Consider the following 22,500-nt stretch of genomic DNA (forward strand, 5'->3'; position numbering starts at 1 on the left):
CTCGGCTAAGTGCAGTTCTGTACCAGCCAGCCGTGCTAGGCGTGACAACAAGAAACTTCTCTTGAGAATATAAATTGACTTTTGCATTATTATTATTATTATTTTTTTTTTTTTGTGAATTGACTTCGCGATTTTCCAACTCGTAACTTACGAGTTGGCTTTTATTGAATGAAAGCTGACTGAAAGAAACTGAAAATTTGTCTTTGTATCTGTTGTATTCACGCTCTTCAAAAAATCTTGAATTTCGCAAAGTTGTTGTTTTGCCGAGAACGGCAACATTTTTTACACACGTGTAAGGTCATTGTTTTGCTCATTAAACCTTTTGTACTTCGAAGTTCTCAATACCGGCTTATTTATTGCGAGCAGGAGGGAGGAGGAAGGAAAAGTAACCTAGGTCGTTTGAAAAGATCTGGCGATGCGTGTTTGGTCGTTTCGGTAGGTCGCAGTCAATACAATCCAAGAGACGTTTCTTGCTGTCACGCCTAGCACGGCTGGCTGGTACAGAACTGCACTTAGCCGGGAGGGGGTTTGTGTGGTTTGTTACGTGCCAAAGGCTTCCCGTGGATTTCCCTGGCTGGGCACATTTTAGTACTCGTGCCTAGGTTTGACCGTGAGTTTGTTCCAACATTCCAGCGACATGGCTCTGTCGGCGGCAAAAATGGCACCCAATTTGAAATGAACTTTGTTTTCAACGAAGGCCTGTGTCTCAATAAATAAACTTCGCCGAAAATTATCTGCCCAGGTAGGACCGCACATCATCCTTCTTGCCATGTGGAGAGACAGTTAAGCGAGTGCTTAAGTTTCAAGCAAATTTTAGCGAGGTTTTCGAAGTGCTCTCCTCAAATGACGGGCCAAATTATATTCAAATTCGACTTTTAGTTTCCTACCTTGTCATTAACATAATACAGTGATGCACGTGGAACAGCTGCTGAGAGATAAACCGCTCTAAACAGCGTTTAGCAGCACTGGGAAGCATTGAAAACACAGCAAAACACACCGGGTAAGGTTTTTCAGACTTAATTGTATTTTTGGTGAGTTTTGTGGGAATATTGTTGTCTAAATTTCGATTTAATTTTAACTCCATACAAACTCTTAAATCACGCTTGCATGGTAGCCTGTGTCACATACGCTTTGGTGACCTGTGGTCGAACGGCGTGCCTTATCAGGGTACAGATACACAGAGCAACGGCGTCACGCCATCAGCCCGTTTGTGAAATGCCTGGACTTCTCTCTCCGTTTTTATTTATTTATTTATTTATTTATTTATTTATTTATTATTTTTTGACCCAGACGTCTTATAAAACCTAGAAAACGAAAACGAGCTCTTAGCTTCAATGGATATAGACCATCCTGTGCGTCACAGTACAAATAATACGGTGATTGAAAGTGAGGTTTCCGAAGAAGTTAGCGATAAAAACACAGAGCTAAGTAGAAACATAAACAAACAGAGATTTGCAAACATGTCAACCGCCGAAATTGACGAAATAAGAACGAAGGCAGAGACGAAAAACACCAAACATAACATAAAATGGGCAGCTCACGTTTTTTAACGAAAGATGTAAAATGTCATGAGCTTAAGTATCGTGTTAAAAGATACGGTAAACGCTCGTTAGTATATTTTCGTGTAGAAAAATCAAACAAAAATGGAGAAAAATGAAAATTCAATCAGCTAGCGAATACACTCATATAATATTAAATAAGCTTATAAGATCCTAACATTTTCCGCGCAAGTTCCATCACTGCCACCTCCGCTACCGCAGTCAAGCAAGCCTTAGAAATTAAAACGATCGCCCTTCGACTTCAACTAACAGCTTGTTTAAATATCTTATCCGGAACTTCGAGTGGGAGGCCACAGCAATTACAGCAGACCAGTTTTTCTAACCGTTTCTCAAACTCATTAGTTATTCATACGCTTATAAGGCAATCGGTGTGCCCCATTTTGGTCAGGTACATGTATCTTGATACCCAATGAAAATCTAGATCAAGATTACTCCGGGTTATTCAAAAACTGATGAAAACACTGATCAAAAAACTTGAATTTTAATTAGCAACCTTAATTACCATACAATCATTTATTCACTATCGTACTTCGAAAAGTTATTCACAACGTGAAAATTTTAATTCTGGAAAGTTCCCTCGTGGAACGCAGCATTAAATAAAGACTGTTAATGGCTTTTCATCCTCTTGTTTACAAGTTTCCCTTTTGGAAGTACTTACACAGCATTTGAAACTATTCCCGAAATAAATAATACCAAACAAGCAAAAACAGCGTGCTTAATTTCCCGTACCTTTTATCGTGAGCATTAAGTGGATTCAACGCCTCGTCCCTATCCCGTACACAGTTCTTGGTGGATGCCATTCCCCTGAATCTTTGGCGACTTCCATAACAAACTTCGTGAGCCAGTAATTAAGAGATATGGCATCCATATCCTCTATTTCACAACTAACAGGATTAACCTGTGCAATTCATAATCTTTGAAAAGACTACCTGAATCTAAAATCGGTACTTTCATCTCCCTTTGCTGCTGCCATTCCCGAAATAGTTTTAAATTAAAGCCCATTTGTTTTTGTACTTTGTAGAAGATGAAACAGCTTCATCAGCCAGGACTTGTTCCTCAGACGCACTTTTCGGCAAACTAAAACGACTCGGTCTTCCTTTCTCTTTCTCAGCCATAACCATCAAATACAATGAAACACTGCTTACATGCGAAAAATGGCTTTTAAAATACAGGCAGAGACTTGCATGAGCTATCTACCATTCCCGCAGGGAATACATTATTTTTGCATGCTTTATTGCATTGTATTTTTAGGCGTGATTGAGAGGTCATGTCAAAAACTCGTGCTTCGTGTTTCATCAGGGGTTCCAAACACCTCGAAACAATATAAAAGCACTCGGCCTGCCGCATCGTGCTTTCATCGGTTTCTCGGTGTTAAGAACCCTTGATGAAACACTCGCACTCGTTTTTGACATATTACGTCAACAGTTCGAGCAATCCTCTTGCTCCCGTGAATTCGACTGTTGTTCATTCACAAAACACAGCGCAAAAAACTAAGAAGAAGCGCTGGCGTTGCACTCGAACTATGCAAAGTTTGTTAACTTTGATGCGTCACTTTGACATGTTTGACAGCTTTCGTCTTGTTCAACCAATCAAATCATTCGAACCATTCTAATGACGATTGTGATTGGCTTATTTTAGGGTGCTTTATCAGAGGTAGATGCACAATGACACTTCTGTTCGTTTGGAAAATGAAGTTTGTTTTGAAAATGAAGGTGAACGCGTGAACTGAAAATTTCTTCTAGAATTCTGCTCAGCTGTTGCTACTCCTTTCAATGCTTGGATTTTGTTGCTACCCTTCAGGCAAAATTTAAAGAGGGGGCTGGGTGAAAACGGCCATTAAGTCTCTTTCCATGCATCATCTTACTGATGCAGACAGATGCACGTTGACCTTTTTAGAATGAGAATCGGCAATGATCGAAACTTTCCCTAGTACAGTCAACTCCCTTTATTGAGGACACCCTCGGCACCGCGAGTTGGTGTCCTTGATAGCGAGAGTCCGTAATAGCGGGAATTTATTTCAGTCAAACGTCGGTAATTTATTTTTACCGGGGATTTAGCTGCTGTCTGCATTATCGGGGTGTCCGTAATAGCGAGGTGCCCGCAAGGCGAGAGTTGACTGTATTTGGTAAATTGCCTGTAAATAACCACTGCTTTTTTGATGTCCTTAAACTATGAATTAAACACACTGACATTGATTTAAAAAAAAATGTCTTGTTACTGAGGACTGAGCAAGATTGACTTCCAAAACACCTGTTTCTCGTTGTACGAAACATGGAAACTGCTTCTGCAAACCTTTTACTTCTTTATCAAGCACTTTTTCTCCTCCGTGTTTTGAACACTTTCAGATTATCTAGCTTCCTCAGTACGATGGGATGTAGATGTTCCACACAAATGAGAGGCGTTTTTTACTTCTTTTCCTAAGGTGCAATTAACTTTTGTAGTTTATGCTATCTTTTTGGTGACAAACTGGACGGAAGTAAGATAATAAACTCTATGTTTTTAAAATGTCAATTTGGCTGTTAATTATTATTCCAGTTAAATTAATTTTTACTAGAGACATCGGCGGATATATATTCGGTAAGAAACGCGACTAAATTTTACCAAAACCGAACCTGGCCAAAACTAAAAAAAGAAAGGTCATTTCCAGGCACTCGTCCAGGGCTTAAGCAGAAATGGCGGAAAATGACGTGACTCGGGTAGTCATACCCTTTAAGGGCTAGGATTCGGTTAAATAAACCAAACTGATTGCAGGGCTGACACTACGGTAAAGAGCTTGTTTATTTTTATTTTAGGACCAAATAAATAAGCCCTTTGCTGTTGTGTCAGCCCTGCAATCAGTTTGGTTTATTTACACGTAAAGTGAAGTCTCACAAGTGCATTTCTACTAGAAGAGATCCGGCAACGGAACGTATTCAGAACAGTTTATTTTGCGTCGTGTGGTCCCATGCATCCAAACGTTTCATTCCGCTAACATTGTTAAAACTCAGTTGAAAAAGACCAGCCGAAAATCTTTCCAGGATTTGCAAGAACGTGACACCAAACTACAGCTGGTTAACCAACTGTGTGTAGGATACCAATTCCAGTGTAAACTGAGCGATATCGATACAGGTAGCTATGTTGGTTATACGTGTCGGCATCTGCATACTCGCGTGGATTACCATAACAGCACGTCAACTTCAGTACACAAACACTACGATAAAAACTACGCGGGCGCTATCCCTAAGGACCCCCTTGCTTCCTTCAAAGTGTTGAAAAACTGCAGAACCAAACCTGACTGTTTAATTAACGAAATGCTGTATATCAAATAATTAAGACTGCGTTTAAACTTGAAAACAGAATTAATCCGTGCTAAAGTCTTTGTCTAGCTTAGCTTCCTTTACGTAAGATCATTTGATGACTATAACCATTTTTTTTTTTGTTAGTTTCTATTTTAACATGGCAAATATTATTTTTATTATTTTCTTTTTCCGGGGCCTCTAAAAATCCCAAAACTTCTACAAAAATCAATCCTCTTTTTCATTGTTGCCGTGACGATCTCTGTCAACGAAAAGTATGCTGTTTGTGGCGATAGTCAGATATTACGCCACAACGCATACAGTTTATATCGCTACCGAAGAAACTTCGAAACGCTGAAGAACTCGACGACAGGAAACGGCCGTAATAAAAGTTGTACACAGCGAAGCGCACCCACTGACAAAAAAGGTAAGCTATAAAAATGTTCGCAATAAGTAGACATTTAAGCTAATATATGTATAGTGTGACCAGAATAATGCCGAATGCTGTAAAACGGCTAAGTCAGGCTAGAAATGGTCTGCTTGCTCATTTTAAACCTTTCATTTGATTTAAAGCATATCAAAGCATAGCTAAGGCCAGCTAGAAATGGTCTTCCTGTCCATTTTGAACTTTTCATTTGATTTATTTATTTGGTCTTTCGGAACACTTGCAAGCACGTGGTCACTCGGCGTTTGTTACTTCGAAGCACCAAAGATTGATCTGGCTCAAGCGATAAACGAGCCATACCCTTTGTTTCTGTGCGATAATATTTGAGCATGAACCATGTTTCACCGACATCTGAATATTTTAAAGAACAATCCAATGCCCTAATTTAAGTTACTTGCAAACAATCATTGATATTTTAAAAATAATTATTGATGTGAGAATAAAACAAAGTGAGAACAATCTTTCAAGGTTATTAAAGGAGGAAAATAATTTTATATAGCTATCACCTCAAAAAATTCATTTGGTAAGTCAGTTGTTACTTAGGACGAGAATTCGCGTTTACTTCGGGCACCCTTAAAATTGAGCAACGTGTTATCAAGAAATCATCTTGAGATACCAATCTTGCCGACCAACTAAAAATTTCCTTTTCAAATTTGCTCACGCATTGTTCAGGTGATGTTACAGGAGACGATTTTGAACACAACATTGTTAATTAAAAGTTGTTTCCGTGTAATAACCCGCGGATAATTTTTAACGTAGCAATCATGACCAATTTCGATATACTATACTATATTTCGATATTACTACCAACCTTACAGGAACAAGACAAAAAAATTAATTATTCATCTTTATACCATAATTGCTAATAATCGGTATATAATTCATTTACTCTTAAAACAAATGTTCGGCTACAACTTTAGCCTTACTTCATAGGAAGTGACGGAGAATCGAAAACATGTACAGTCATACGAAGACAATTGTAAATTTTCAAAATACTTAGTTTCTCCTTCACATTCCTGTTGCAAATGAATCAACATGGTCTCGGCGGAGCAGATTCTTCAGTGCTAATGTTAACCTCTAACTGGATTTTAAAAGGTGTATAAATATGTGCTTTCTTTAAGGAGGAGGATATAGTTTTATGTATTGAAATTAAAACGAATTTCTAACAAGAACAACTTTTCATTATTTATTACGTGTTAAAATATATTTTTCACAAAATTCTTGTATTGATGATTCGTGCGATAAGTAATTCTAAAAAAATTATCATTGCCCATACTAAAAGACTAAAATAATATCAAGTTCTTACAGAAAGCATTTTCGTTTTGTTGTTAGTTTATTTCGAGCATGGTTAATAAAATTTTTATTTTTTTTTATTTATCGGGGGCCTCTAAGAATTCCAAAACTTCCACAAAAATCAATCCTTTTTTATTGTTGCCGCGACGATCTCAGTCAACGAAAAGTATGCCGTTTTTGGCGAGTCAGATATTACGCCACAACTCCTACAGTTTATATCACTACCGAAGAAACCTCGAAACGCTGAAGAACTCGACGATAGGAAACGGCCGTAATAAAGTTGTACACAGCGAAGCGCATTCACTGACAAAAAGGTAAGCTTAAAAATGTTGGCGATGAGTCGGAATTTAAGCTGATATATGTATAGTGTAACTGGAATGATGCCGAATGCTTTAAAACGGCTAAGTCAGGCTAGAAATGGTCTGCTTGCTCATTTTAAACCTTTCATTTGATTTAAAGCATATCTTGATGGTTTTTGGGAACACTTGCAAGCATGTGATCACTCGTCGTATTTTACTTCCAAGCACCAAAGATTGATCTGGCTCAAGCGCTAAAAGAGCCATACCCTTTGTTACTTTACGATCATATTCGAGCATGAACCATGTTTCATCGACATCTGAATGTTTCAAAGAACAATCCGATGCCCTAATTTAATTTCGTTGCGAACAAAGGAGAGAGTTATTTTATATAGCTATCACCTCGATCAAACAAAATTCATCTGGTAAGTCAGTTGTTACTTAGGACGAGAATTCGCGTTTACTAAGGGCTCCCGTAAAATCGAGCTACGTGTTATCATGAAATCATTTCGTGATCCCAATCTTGCTGACCAACTAAAAATTTCCTTTAGAAATCTGCTCACGCATTGTTCAGTTGGTTACAGGAAACGATTTTTAGCGCAACATTGTTAATTAGAAGTTGTTACAGTGTAATATCGCGCGGACAACTTTTAACAAAGCAATCAGGACCAATTTCGATATGTTAGAATTCTAGCTTTACTACCAACCTTAGGGGAACAAAACAAAGAAATTAATTATTCATCTTTGAACTATAATTGATAATAATCGGTACATAATTCGTTTACTCTTAAAAACCAATGTTTGGCTACAACTTTAGCCTAACTTCATAGGAAGGGAAGGAGAATCGAAAAAAATGTACAGTCATATGAAGAAAAATGTAAATTGTCAAAATACTTAGTTTCTCCTTCACATTGCTGCTGCCTTGTGCAAATGAATCAACATGGTCCCGGCGGAGCAGATTCTTGCAAATGTTAACCTCCAACTAGATTGTAAAAGGTGTACAAATATGTGATTTTTTTAAGGAGTAGGATATAGTTTTACTTACCGAAATTAAAACGAACTTCTAACAAAATCAACTTTTTCAATATCTTATTACGTGTGAAAATATATTTTTCAAAAATTTCATGTATTGATGATTCATACGATAAGTAACTGTCAAAAAATTATCATTGCCCGCACTAGGAGACCCTAGGAGACTAAAATGAGATAATTTGGTGGTTAAAACCTTTCTTCTTTTGTTGTTAGTTTCTATTTTAACATGGCAAATAATATATTTTTTTTATTTATCGGGGGCCTCTAAAAATCCCTAAACTTCTACAAAAAATAATCCTTTATTTATTGTTGCCGTGAAGATCTCAGTCAACGAAAAGTGTGCTGTTTGTGGTGAAAGTCAGATATTACGCCACAACTCATACAGTTTATATTACTACCAAAGAAATTTCGAAACGCCGAAGAACTCCTGACAGGAAACAGCCGTAATTAAAGTCACACCCAGCGAAGCGCATTCACTGACAAAAAGGTAAAAATGTTTCACGACAAGTCGGAATTTAAGCTGATATATGTATAGTGTGACCGGAATGATGCCAAATGCTGTAAAACGACTAAGTCAAGCTAGAAATGGTCTTCTTGCGAATTTTGAATCTGAACATTTGATTTAAAACATATCTTGATGGTCTTTGGGAACACTTGCAAGCATGTGATCACTCGGCGTTTTTTACTTCCAAGCACCAAAGATTGATCTGGCTCAAGCGCTAAACGAGCCATACCCTTTGTTATCGTACGTTCATATTCGGGCATGAACCATGTTTCATCGACATGTAAATATTTCAAACAACAATCCAGTCCCTAAAATTACTAAATCTGTAAATATTGCTGCTACAGAAATAATTGTAGCCTCTTAAAATAAAATTTGGCTGTTCCTGATAATGTTTGAACGTTGAAAACTTGTGCGCGTTGTTTTCGGGCTCATGAAAACCGTGCGGTAGAAATTAACTTCGCGGCTGGAAAATAGAACTTTTAAAAATTATTTTCTCCAGGCTAGCCGCTATAGAAACAATTAAATTGTCTGCGTAAGGCTAGAGACAAGAAGAATAACAAAAAAGAATTGATTCTTGCCCACGATAATACATTTCTTTGAAAAAGCGCTTGCGACTTTGCTACCATATGCAAATTTCTTTCATGGGTGCAATTTGACGGCTCGGGTGAAAATATTTGAAAATTCAAAGCTCTGTGAATATTGCTCCTACAGAAGTGATTCTGGTTTCTATATAAACGTTAAGAAAAGGAAAATACAGGAAAAATAACATTTGCTTGTTTCTGACAATATCTCAACGTTCCAACCTTTTTCTTGTTTAACTTACTATCACATATTTCATATTTAATAAATACTCGTGCGCTAAAAATGAACTTTGCGGCTCAAAAAAAAAAAAAATTCAAAATCTAATTTCTCGACGAACAAATATGCTATAGAAACGTTTAGACTATCTCTGTAAACGTTTGAACATGCAGAATAAGCAAAAACGTAGACTGTTGCCCGGTAGAATCTAGTAAATTGACAAACGCGTAGGCCTATGATATGCTGATTTCTTTCACACAGGCAATTTAATGTTTCAAATAATTGGATAGGGGGCGGGAAACGAATTTGGTAGGCCTCTCGGGCAGGCATTCCTTGCATGCATTTTATTCTTCCCTCCTTTTACCCTCGCGTGTCTTCCTCTCGCGCGCGCGTAGGTTACGTTCCTATGTTTGTCATGCGCCTGCATAGCAGGCCATATTTTCTGTGTTGAACCCCTTTTTGCAAGGGGGTAAAACACGCCAAACCGATTGCCTTCTACGTAGACGCTCTTGGGCTTTCTACGCATTCCTCCCCCACGTTCGGTGGAGAGGAATGCGTGACGAGCGCAAGGAGCGTCTGTGTGACCAACATGCATATCTTCTCCCCCCCCCCCCCCCCCCGCCATCCCCTCTTCTTCATTTATTACTTTTACTAGATTTCTAGTACTAGATTAAGGATGTTTTTTAAACGTCAAGACATTTAATAACTGGATATCGTTTCTCTTATTCTCGTGACCTGCATGTTTGATCAGTTGGTAATATCGTATGGAGAAATTAGACACTGATCACTGTGAGGCTTAAAGGGTTAAATATATCCGGCACGGGTAACAATTCAAGTCGCAAATCTTCCTCAGCTAGTCTAGGAGTACGTTACTAATCTGCATTTGTGTTATATATAGCAGACAAGTTATCAGCTAGACTATTGGCAGTTCCTTATTTTCCTATGTGAATGTGGAGATCGAAATGCCGCCATCTTGGGTTTGTAATGTGGGGAGAAAGCCAAAACTACCGAGGGGGCGAAAGTGCTATCTAACTTGAGGAGGGGACCCTCGGTAGATTTGGTGCTCTCCCCAGGTTGCGCTCGTCATTGCAAACTAGGATGGCGGCAGTTTGATCTCAAAAATCACAAGGGGAAATAGGGGACTATAATACGTTCGCATTTCTTTTCCGTTGATAAACTTTTGCGAAAATAAAGAAATTAAAACCATCGCGAGAAAAAGGGCATTCTGAGGGTAGACAAAAGGCTACGGAAAAGACAACAAGCAAAGGATAAATTTAACCCAGCTGCATCCCTTTCCTTTTATCACAGATGAAAGCCACTGTTATTCTGTGCATTTTGCTGCTTGTTGGAGCTGTCAGCCGTGCCCCAGCAGAAACAAAACGGTTCCATCGTCGAATGGATTCCGCTCGTTCAGGTGTCGTGATGCGCCCTGATCAAATAATGTTTCTTAAGACTGATGACACCAGAGCAGAGGATGAGTATTGTTGCGAAATGGTCCTGCCTTGTTGCGGCAATTAGCGGTAGAAAGCGACAAGAGCCAGTGAAGTAACTTGGATTACTGAGAATGGAATGCTCACCCATAGCACGAGAACATGACTGTAATAATAATAATAATAATAATAATAATAACAATAAAATGAAATAATACTTTATAAAACTTTATTTCTGTCTCAACTCTGTACCCGCAACTTTTTAACTTTGAGCAGGATAATAAGGTTGTCCTAGATATAAGAGGATTAATAAAACTATGAAGGGTGTGTATTTGGGGTGATCTTTGTTGTTATTAAATGCTATGAGAAATTTCGATTCACCCGCTCTTCTTAGCTACACAAGCGTCCGAAAGGTATAATTCAATTACACAATTTGATTGATTGAAACTTTGTGTCTAAAACAGTATGCATCTAAAACAGTTTTAATAAATTTTAATCAGCAGCAAAGGTATATCGGTTTCGACTAACATTAGGAGATAAATGTAACATTTCTTGAAATGTCGGTTGGCTACACGTACCTACAAGAATAAGTTCAAATGGAACTTATTTTTTTCCTAATTAAGTTGTTCTCTATTCCAACACTTGAGAATTACTAAGTGATTGGCAGTAGCGGAAGGCATGATTCAATTAAAAAACATGATTAATTTACACAATTTAAATTGTATATATTGTAACGAGAGGTTTGTGACTATCTTGCTGAGAAGAGTTTGGCTTATCTTGTGATCGGCGCATGGACCGAAAACTAGCATCGGGCTGTGCTAGCGCGGGAAAAGACGGAAAACGGGGAAGAAACTCGGCAAAGCAAACTAGTTTGGCAGCTGGAACTCGTTACAAATTGCCAGAGATACAAGGTCTAGTTCCTTCGTTCCATGGCGAAAACAGACAGCAAAAGGAGAGATCTTCTTGGTCACAGCAACTTTCTTTATTGTAGAGTAAACATCGTAGATACTTCACAGCTACTACAGGCTTGTTGATAATCCATGGTGGAAATCCTAGGCAATCATAGGTAATCGTCAAAGGTAATCGTTTTACAATACTTTCGGGACTCCTTATATATTGTCTTAAACAAACACAGGTGGCACAGTATTCAATGGAAACAATAAGACTCGTGTGAACTAGATAACTTACAAAAGATCTCATTGATCATATTCTAGGCCTTTCTGATGGTAAAAGTGCGCATCTGATGCGTTCTCGGAGATAGCTTTGTTCTCGTTTTTAGCTAATGAAAGCGTAAATGTAGGAAGTAAACATACATTGTTTAAGTTCAGCAACTGTTCTTTTAGTTATCGGACGAGCTATTAAAAAAACGTGTGATTCCATGCATGTATATAATGTTTTATTAGTAACCGGACGATCTATTGAAATTTCATACGCTCTTTTGTTGTGTATTGTGACAGTTGTGTACTAGTCTGCATTTCAAATGAGTGTAGTTATACAATTCAAAATGAAATCACTAACTCTTTTTACCTAGTTTGAGGAAGGGGGCAATTTCCTATCGTGACAATATGTTATGTGCCAGGTTAAAACAAAGAACATAATATTTTGCTCAGGATATTGATCCAGTAACGTTACGATAAGAAAATTCGTCTTTGCAGGTCAGTATAAGGAATAACTAATGTTGACTATATCATAATCAAATTTAGTACAATTCCATAGGGTTTATATATCTGTGTTCTATTTTACAACCAGCCATTTTCAGGGGCTTGTGACGCATAATTAATTTTGATGGACACACTAACTTAGAACGACTTTGTCTTACCCTGCATTCTCTAAAGAGACCTAACATAATGATAACAACAGTAACAACTAGCAGTAATCAAATATTATATGAGTTCGGTACTTCGGTTGACACCTTACATTGTAGAAGTTCAGCTACGGTGAATTTCAGTGGCCCACTTATTTCGTTTTAAATTGTAATTATTGAAAGATTTATTATAGGAGTGCGCTTTCCTACACGTTTCGATTGGACTTATTTGATGTAATGTTATAATGCTCAAATCATCATTTTTGCGGATTATTCGCAACTTCTTCTCCAAATTAACCACTGCAGTTTTGTCGCAGCTAGTCTGGCCTTATGCACAGGTGCCTGCCTCGAAGTCCGAGAAAAAAAAAACGTCCAGCTACAACTAGCCAAGTTTATCGGCGTGACGCAATTCCAGTAGAAGTACGAAAAAAATATACAGAGACAGAAAATGCAAACAAAACTTAATGAGAAGAGAATGATCTTAATTTCGAGTATTAAGGGACAACAGTGTGTTGCGACTAAAAACTTTTTCTGATTGGCACTACATAAGGACAGTCATTGACGGTTTGGTTTGGGACTTTTTTAACTGTACCATTTTGGTATTTAAGTAAGAAGAAACTTTGAAACTCTGAAGAACTCGACGACAAGAAGCGGCCGTAACAACTGCAACATCAACAAGCGCATTCACCGATAGAAAGGTAAGCTGTAAAAATGTTCGCTTTGCGTCAGAATTTAATTTTTAGCAGCACATAAACACATATCTTGAAGGTCTTTCGGAGAATTTGCAAGCACGCGGTCACTCGCCGTTTTTCACTTCCAAGCACCAACGATTGATCGGGCCGGATCGCTAAAGTCGGCGACACACCTGGCGATTTTATACGCCAATCGCGGCGAATTTGATCGCCAGCGAAAATTGCAAGCGATTTTCACCACCGACTGAAGCGAACACACCTGGCGATATTTTTCACCGATCACGGCGATGTGCCACTTCAAAATTGTTTATATGATAAAATCGCCCAACCTGATTGATTGACTTTACTATTCCCAGCGATGAGCGTAGAAAATCGCGGGAATAGGCACACTTGGCGAATGCCGGCGAATGTAATCGCCGATATCTGACACGGCAGATATCGTTAGGTGTGTCACCGGCTTAAACAAGCCATGTGCCTTCGTTAGTGTGTGATCATATTCGGTCACAAACCATATTTTATCAGCATCTTTCAAAGAACAATTCAATGCTCTAATTTAAGTTAGTGTATTCACATTTGATATCTAATTTAAGTTGCTTAAATAATTATTGATATTAGAATAAAACAAAATGAGAACAATCTTTCAAGGTTACGAAATAGAGAAAAAAATTTATATAGCTTTCACCTTTTACAGAATTAATTTGTTAAGTCAGTTATTGCTAAGGACAAGAATTTGCATTTGCTCCACGATCTCTTATAAATGAGCTACGTGTCATGGGGCACTGTTTTAATGAAAAAATCCCGTGATTTCAATCTTGTTGCTCAAATTTTCAAATTTTCTCACGTAATGTTGAGGCGGTTTTACTAGAGGCGACTTTTAACGCAATATTGTTGCCTTAAAACTCGTTACCGTATAAAATCGCGCGGACAACTCTTAACGAAGCAACAGGCCAACTTCGATATATTAATATAGGTGGTTTTCACCTCACGCATCGTCACGCAAGGGAAAAAATCAAATCCTCAACCATTCAATAGATTAAGTCAAGAAATTGATATGTTGTAGAAGAGTGATACATAAACAACGTGTGAAAGCCATAGGGCTGTGCGATATCTCCTAATCAAGTTATTCGAGAAAATGTACCACGGAAAATTACAGAGTTTAGTATGGGACGCCATGTTGGTGCCCCGTCTGATGGGCACCAACATGGCGGCCGGAAACCAGCAAAAACATCTGGAGTTTACCTTGGCTATTTCAAAGCCTTTCTTTTCTCTGCTGAACTTTCACACATTGACATTAATGCTTCTATTACATATTAGCTTATCAGACCTAAAAAAAACACGAGACGGATCGATGTTTTCATGTACGTGACATGTTTAGAGCAGCAATCCTTCTGTCACGCACTGCGCAAAAATCTAAAATTCAAACTGCTCTATTTTCAAAACAAAGAATGCTATCCCGCTGAAAACAAGCAAGCCGATGGAAATTTAGATTTTCTTATATGTGATGAAGATAAAAACCTAAAATTGTGTTTAGTTATGAATTTCAGTTTTTTATGACGTCATGTGAAAACCAAGAATTCCACTTTGGCCACTACCCCAGCTACGTCCTTTTTTTTCTCATTTTTTTTTTCAGAGATAAAATTCGCTGTTATTCTTTGCTTTTTGTTGCTTGTCGGAGCTGTCAGCGCTGCACCTTCAGAAACAAGAAAGTTCCAGCACCCAATGGACTCCGCTCGGTCACGTGCTGTGATACGCTCTAGTGATCAGAACCAGGTTTTATGTTGCAGATTACAGACACAGTCCTGTTGTTTTTGTTTTAATGCTGAGAATTGATTCCTCACCCATAGCACCAGAACATGACTGTACTGGCTTTAAGGGTACTAAGATTGTCCTAGATATAAGAGAAATAATAAAACTATGAAGGGTGTGCATTTGGAGTGATGTCTGTTGTTATTAAATGCTATAGGAAATTTCGATTCACCCGTTTCAGTAGAAAGACCGCATGAAGGACTTCCATTGGAAGCCAGTATGAATAGCGCTGAAGCAGTCTCAGCAATTTCGCAGACAAAAGTCTTATTTTCGTCCGTGAAGAAGTCTCAACGTATACATCAAAGAAAAAAAATGTGTCGCTGTAACATATTGGCCACGTCATAACAGCAAACGCCGTAAATCTCACAGTCGGAGCTACCAGAAGTGTTTCCCGATATAGCATTGAAACAATTGATGAAATACACCTGCACTATACTTCACACTGAAATAAACTTTAATCAGATTGCATCCATTGTAGGAAAAAAACTCTTATCTTTTATCTTCTTATCTTTTTGCTTATGTTCCGTTCCCTGGAAAATTTGACTGCGCTACCTGGAATAATAAAAGAGTCAAGATCTTTCACAATGATTGTCTCAATGCTGTAATTTGTGAGATACAAACAATAATCACCATAGGCCCTAAGATTTTTTTGCCTAGAATAATTTTGGACCAGTCTTAATGTACTTGTAGCAGTAATAAAAGTTACTACTATGGGTTTCGATAAGCACTGGCAAAAGGGTTAGGTCTACGTAATTACCATATCTGATATTACCCAATGTTTAGATTCCCTGTGGTGTGACCGCTGGTGAGCGACCACCTCCCGTAAGCGACCACATATCCTTGACATTATGGGTGGTCGTTTACGGGAGGTTCGACTGTATATAAGTTTGATTTTAAATAAATCGCAGCCAAAGCGCTTCAAACCATGTAGTGTTTGTATCGTAAACGTAAATAGAACGACAATAAACAACTCTTGTAAAAGATGAAATGAAAATACTGCTGAGACTGGTTACTGCTTTATGCAGTGAAATTCCTGTTAAGTTTCCCTATCGCGAGCTGGAGAACGCACGTAGCTTGCCTTAGAATTTTCTTGCAACTTTTTAAATTTGCGCGGTTTGTAAAAATCTCAGAAACGGTTCGAAAGAATTTTTAAATTTTCAGCACGCATGCTTGATAATGTGAACAATTTTATGTGAAGGTTTTATTATAAAAATTGATGTTACGGAACTCTTTTATATTGAACGGTGAAGAGAACGACTAAAACGGCGGTAAAGCTTGCGTTACAAATTCAACGTTGGTTTTGTGTGGTAATATATTTAAATGAATGCGTATACATTCTTTCGTGATTTTTACATTGCAGATACCCAGTAGAAGAAAAGCCCGGTCTTATGCAATGAAAGATATGTCATAGTGGAATAATTTACGCAATGATCTACTTGAATATATTATCATAACTCGTCAAGAGCGTGTTTGAAATGCAAACATCCCGCCTGTTTATGCATCCTCCTCATCTTTAAATTTAAAAGAAGTTACTGAAAATCAACTTCATTGAAACTGTGGGAATAAAGTTGTTGACATCATCAAAATGAATCATGAAGATCTTTCCATAATTTATCGAGCCGTTCTGAGATCTTCTTAAAAAAGGCGCATAAATTCAAAAATTATAAGAAAATTTCGTGTTAATGATCTCAAAGGAAAACCTCGTTCTTAGGATCACAACAGACAAAACAAAAAAAAATAGTGATTTCAAACTATGACTTCATGGCACATATTGACAATATTTTTAAGTCACTTCATCAAAGCAGTGTCTGTTTTACGACTCATTCACTATTACCACAAACAACTGAAACTTTGCGCGGAAATACTTTAGCTTTTTGTATAAAATTATACACATAGAAAGATTTTTATTTGATTTGTCATATACCATAGTTTAAGAATGTGGTGTTGACAACTTCCTTAATTGAAATATGGATCCCGGGAAATTTACAGTTTATAAATATTCTCAACGATGATGATCCCGTTGCCAAAAGACTTGTGTGTCTGTTGTCAAAACTAAAACAATGGAAGACTGGAAGATGATGCCCAGAAAACAGCCGATGATAGCAGCACGCATAAATTATTAAAGAAAATGACAAAAATTCACCTGTCAAGTAAAGGTTTTTATTTTCGAGTTAACCATTCTAAATACCCCCATTTAAGAATTAGTTAATCATCAAAGTCCCCAATCAGTGCTTCACAGCATTACTGCATGGCCAGACTCAACACCTGAAAAAGAAAGACACAGATTTTGATTTACAAATAAAAAATGGACTTTTAACCCCCGCTTCTCGGAATTTGTAAATGCGGGTTTTCTGATATGGTGGTAAACCAGATCAGGATAAATGATACAAGATCACTCCGATCATGGTGCATCAAAGGAATAGAGGAATCCTTTCAATTTCCAGAGTGGATTCCTCGGTTCTTTTGATGCACCATGATCCGAGTGATCTTGGATCATTGATCCTGATCTGGATCATCCTAAAAGGAACGCATCCTATAACGAAATTACGCCATTTGCACGAAATTTCTAATTAAAAGCGAAATTGACATCAAAGGGAGAACTTTCCAGGGAAAGAAGTTAAAGGTGTCGTTTTGCGCTCGAGAAAGAATCTTTCGAAGATAAATGTACGACTACTCACGAGGCAGTATTTAGAATTTCTAAAATTTGTAAGCCCGAAAACAAGCTTAAGAAATAAGTCGGGTTCAAAACACCTTCCACACAGGATACAGACTGCTTGGTTCGAATTTTGGGAGAGATTACCTCGATAAACACGTTATCGAACTTTTCAGACATTTGAGGACTGCTTATTAACAAGTTGTATTTCACGACATTTGGCGCCAACAAATATCCAAATTAAACTCGAAACTCCAGAGGCGGAGCAAGTTGACTTTCTTGCCTCGCGTCTCCGTGGATTGTTGTTCTCCAACGAGAAACTTACTCGTGAAGTTGAAGGCCTAGCTGGTTATTTGCTGCAGCAGTTGCATTGTGGACCCTTGCAAAACACCACGCAAACAAGATCACATTTAGGATCCCTAAGAAGTTCATCCAAGCTCTTCTCGTCCTTGGAGACATCAAAATCAACGTCGGTATGGACGATCAAATAACAAATTTAACAGAGAACATAATTATTTAAGATCACGTACAATATACGGTATTTCATCATCATTGAGGCACCTATGATGACGTAACATGATCTGGGAATTACTTCGTTATTGCTCAATAACCGCCTTCCTTGTTAGTTTTGCCATCTTTATAGATATCTCTATACGTTAAAAAAGTTAAATTAATTACTGAACGTAATTAAAATCCAAAGGGAAAAAAGGAAAAAGTCCACTTGATCTAGAAACGTCAAATTTGAACGTTGAACGGCCTCCACCTTTTCACTTTAGAATTAAGGAAAATAAAAAAAAAATCGAAAAAACTGAAAATGTTAAAAACATGCTATTAAGACTGGTCAACAATGACAACTCAGAGGAAATTGTTGTCAGATAAATTTTAACTTAGGAAAATTTAACGGCGCCGGAATCTTCTTCTTTCCCTGCTCTCCCTATCCCCAGCTTAATGATGTTAAACTTTTTGTTAGCGTTTTATTGGTCGGTATTTCTGCTATGTATTTTACTCAAATTAGCATTTAGAAACGGCAAGTGAAGCATATCAGCATGTAACAGTTTTGAGCTGAGTTAAACTTCAATAATGTTACTTTTTCTGCATTTTATAGCTTTATGTTATAACACGTACCTTTAAGTTTACGATTAGATCGCGCAGCGGTGGACACTATCAGAAGAGCAAGAATAACAAAGCAGACGGCCCTCATGGTGAACTGATAAACAACAAAGGAAATCACCTGTTATAATTATACACTATACAACACAACACACGCTAGTTGGATTTAAACGAAAGTTTTATCTTTTGATATCAGTAACGTGCCTCCCGAAAGAAGGAAGGAAGGCAGAAAGAAAGAAAGAAAGAAAGAAAGAAAGAAAGAAAGAAAGAAAGAAAGAAAGAAAGAAAGAAAGAGAGAAAGAAAGAAGAAAGAAAGAAAGAAAGAAAGAAAGAAAGAAAGAAAGAAAGAAAGAAAGAAAGAAAGAAAGAAAGAAAGAAAGAAAGAGAGAAAGAAAGAAGAAAGAAAGAAAGAAAGAAAGAAAGAAAGAAAGAAAGAAAGAAAGAAAGAAAGAAAGAAAGAAAGAAAGAAAGAAAGAAAGAAAGAGAGAAAGAAGGAAAAGAAGGAAGAAAGAAAAGACAAAAAAAGAAAGTAAAGAAATCTTGTTACCTTAGAGCACAAAGACTCTGAAGAGCTGTACCTATTTCATGGAAGATGATAAACCCCGACCTGATTTCGAACTGTCCCTCAACCATTGTCAACAAAAACTCTGATAGTAAAAGTCCTCCCCCACGAGGGAATGGAGAGCACATGGAATTATTGCGCCATAACCGGAGGGAATCATGAGCTCTGTTTAGTATCCCAGTTCTGGAAGGATAAATGACCACTCTCTGGGGGATTGTTGTTATTATTGTGAAGAAAATGTTCCCTACCCAGAGGGTATTCTGTAATCCTCTAAGTACCCTATCATAGGGATAGGCACCTCTCTCTCAGAAAAGGTGAGGGGAGGGGCTTTTGTTTTTAATGTTCTAATTAGATAAAATGTAGACTAGCTTATTTCAATTAATCTTATATATATCTAGATGGTGCCTTTTTTTTTGTCTTCTGGGGCGGAGGGGGAGGGGGAGGATTACGACACCTCTCCATAATGGCACCTTGAGGATAGGTAGTACGTCCAAAGATGTTTCTTTGGAGGTCCGTAACAGGAAGTAATGACGTCATATGACGTAATAAATACATCATGATTGAATGGCAGACATCATGGATCCCCCATCTTGGATTTCTGAATTTCCCCAAAACTTCAAAAAAGGGCCAAAATTAAACCGAAAGTAATCAAAATTAATAAAGAAACACTAACTTGCGTTTTAAACATAAAAGTTGCAGCATGAAAAGTAAGGTGTTTTTTTTGTGTTTCATTTCAAAAAGGGATATCTGTCAACAATTGGTTGCCTGGTAACTACAAAGTCTGTGAACGTTCCCTGGCCACTTCAAAAACTTTGCAGATAAATTTGTTAAAAAAATTACCGAAGTTTCCTGGCGTTTGCTTAAATTTTTAAAAAAACATTCGCGTTCAAAGCCCCTCCCCCCTCTACTCTGTTGTCTAGATCGGGTTAAAAACCTTTTTAGTGAAGCCATATTACATTTTCAGTGTTCTGGCTGTACGCTACGACATTAAATGTTTGTTTACGCAGAACCACTGACTAAATGACTAAGGAACTAAACAATACTGTTTAAGACAACTTCAGTTAAGTGTAGATTATCTCTTGAAATCAGTACAACAAACATATTTCAGTAAAAAAGATCATTTGCGATTTGAAAGAAGTAAAAGTATTGTGAATGAAGTCTTAGCAAATCTGGTAATTCCAGTTAAGGACGGTGTCTACTAATACCGAAGTATTGTTGCGCGGTTTATAACCATGCGGGTAAAGCAGGTCTTAGCAAGGACTATTGGAATCCAAAAAGAAAATTGGGGGTATCCACACATTTGTTAGACATAATTAAGCAACAATTATTCTAAAAAGCCGTAAAATACAAAGCATTGCATGGCGGTTTTTTTTTTCCAAATTGAAGCTTTGTTATCGCTGAAAAATGCATGGACCTTACCCCAGTTTTCATTTTGGATACCGAGAGCACTTGTTGAGTTCTACTTTCTCCGCTTAGTTTTAAACCGCGCAAAAATATCCTGTATTAGTGGGCACCACCCATAGGAAACCCGAGTATCTCCAGATGCGCAGAACGTATGAGCAGTACAAAAAGTAGGCAACGTCCTTAAAATCTCCTTTGTTGATTCTCCTCGTTGTGGCTGAAATTAAGAGAAGCAATTATTTCGAACTCAATGTGCTCGACCGACCTCAAGGATTTAATGTGACTTCATTTATTGGTTGATCTGTTTCCTTTCCCAAATATAGTAAACATGTGACTTAGTAGGATCTGTTAGCGACAATGTGGTTGGGATAAAGCATGGGTAACCCTAACGTGCATGTATGTCTAATACTGTTTGAAGGTTATCGTTTCTCTTTCCCCAACCTATTAAGAACAACTTTAGTTGTTTTTGCCAAGGAGATGGCTATTTAGGACAGTAAGATAGAAAACAGCATGATCAACGATCACAGGGAACAACATTTTCGCATATTGAACAATGTCTAACAGCAATTTCTGGAACAAAATACTCAACACACGCTTTTTAAAAACGAGAAATAAAGACAGCCTAAGTAAATATGCTTGATCTATAAATGAACATGTTGGTTAATGAAACTTCCAGACACTTCACTGCGGCCATGCTTAATTTTTCATATCTGAAAGTCACTCCATTTCTGTTGTTGTCCCTCGTAATCCTTTTTTGGGATACTTTTATAGGACGAGTTACATTAAAACAAACCGTAAAATCAGTGTATATTCTTGAGCAACAATTAAAGTCATCTATGTTTACAATCTGTTTCTTGTTTTTTCATCAACGGATCTCCCTCTCTCCCTTATTTCTCTCGTCAATGGATGTCGCGCGCTCTCTACCTTGTCGCTAATGCTTGGACGGCCGTACTTCTCGATATCAGAGTTCAAATTAACAGAACGATTTATTCTAAATTCTCTGACAATTACACGTCTCACGGTTCATACACCTACAGCGACTTGCTTCTATTAAAAATATATTGGGCAAGGTTCAAGTTCTCCTGATGCCGTGCTATGCAATAATATCACTAATTACTGTCAATATTTGAAAGATGTCCATCAATGATTCTTTATCTTATTGATCAAAAACTAACGATTGCATTTCCTATTCGAATAATTGATTCAAACAAAATTAACAGGAAGAAAGTGTCATGCTGTCACGCTATCCACTACAATTTCTCAACACCCTCTAGCAGTTCTCCTACCCTTTCAGATTTAAATGATCTTTTATCACAATGATGGCTGGCTGTAGCTCTTCAAATCAGTTTTCGGAAGCTACTACCAAGTTACAAACAAAATGCCTTTTTTAGACTAAAACGTTTGTCGCAGTAACAGGGCGAAAAAGGCGTTGGAGGTGGGCGGACTGGCAAATGGCAGGCAAGCTAGCATTTGTTTTCCTTTGTTCTATGTTTTCTCTTGCATTGTATCCAAATGCAAGTTTAATTTTCAAGACAATCTCATGATGAGACTTTTTGGCGGTAAATTTCGCCATCCAATCCCTATTTGGTCATAAGTTGTGGAGGACTACTTCACTACCCAGCTTCATCACCGATTCTAGAAGTTACGGTATTATTCGAGTACAATGAAAAAGGCTGGAGAGAAGAAATTATCGACCGCATCTGCGCAAGGCCCTCTTTTTTATTTCAAAAACCATATATGGAGACCCAATTTGGCTCTGTTGAAACGCGGTTTCAACTTCAAGACGATCTCATGGTAAGAATTTTATGCGGTAAATTTCCTCTTCAGTTTTCCAGGTCC

The 22,500-nt window shown here is 37.7% G+C and overlaps 1 long non-coding RNA gene across 1 annotated transcript in view; it reads left to right on the forward strand.

Moving 5' to 3' along the window:
* The first annotated feature begins 8,329 nt into the window (after positions 1 to 8,329).
* Positions 8,330 to 22,500, forward strand: part of LOC146450703 (uncharacterized) — a 184,912-nt gene continuing 170,741 nt past the window's right edge. The window contains exon 1 of the long non-coding RNA XR_014860239.1: positions 8,330 to 8,387. This is a non-coding gene — a long non-coding RNA (uncharacterized LOC146450703). The remainder of the gene's footprint in view (positions 8,388 to 22,500) is intronic.

Source organism: Pavona decussata, unplaced genomic scaffold (genome assembly GCF_977016875.1).
Source record: "Pavona decussata unplaced genomic scaffold, jaPavDecu1.1 SCAFFOLD_431, whole genome shotgun sequence".
Taxonomy (NCBI): domain Eukaryota; kingdom Metazoa; phylum Cnidaria; class Anthozoa; order Scleractinia; family Agariciidae; genus Pavona; species Pavona decussata.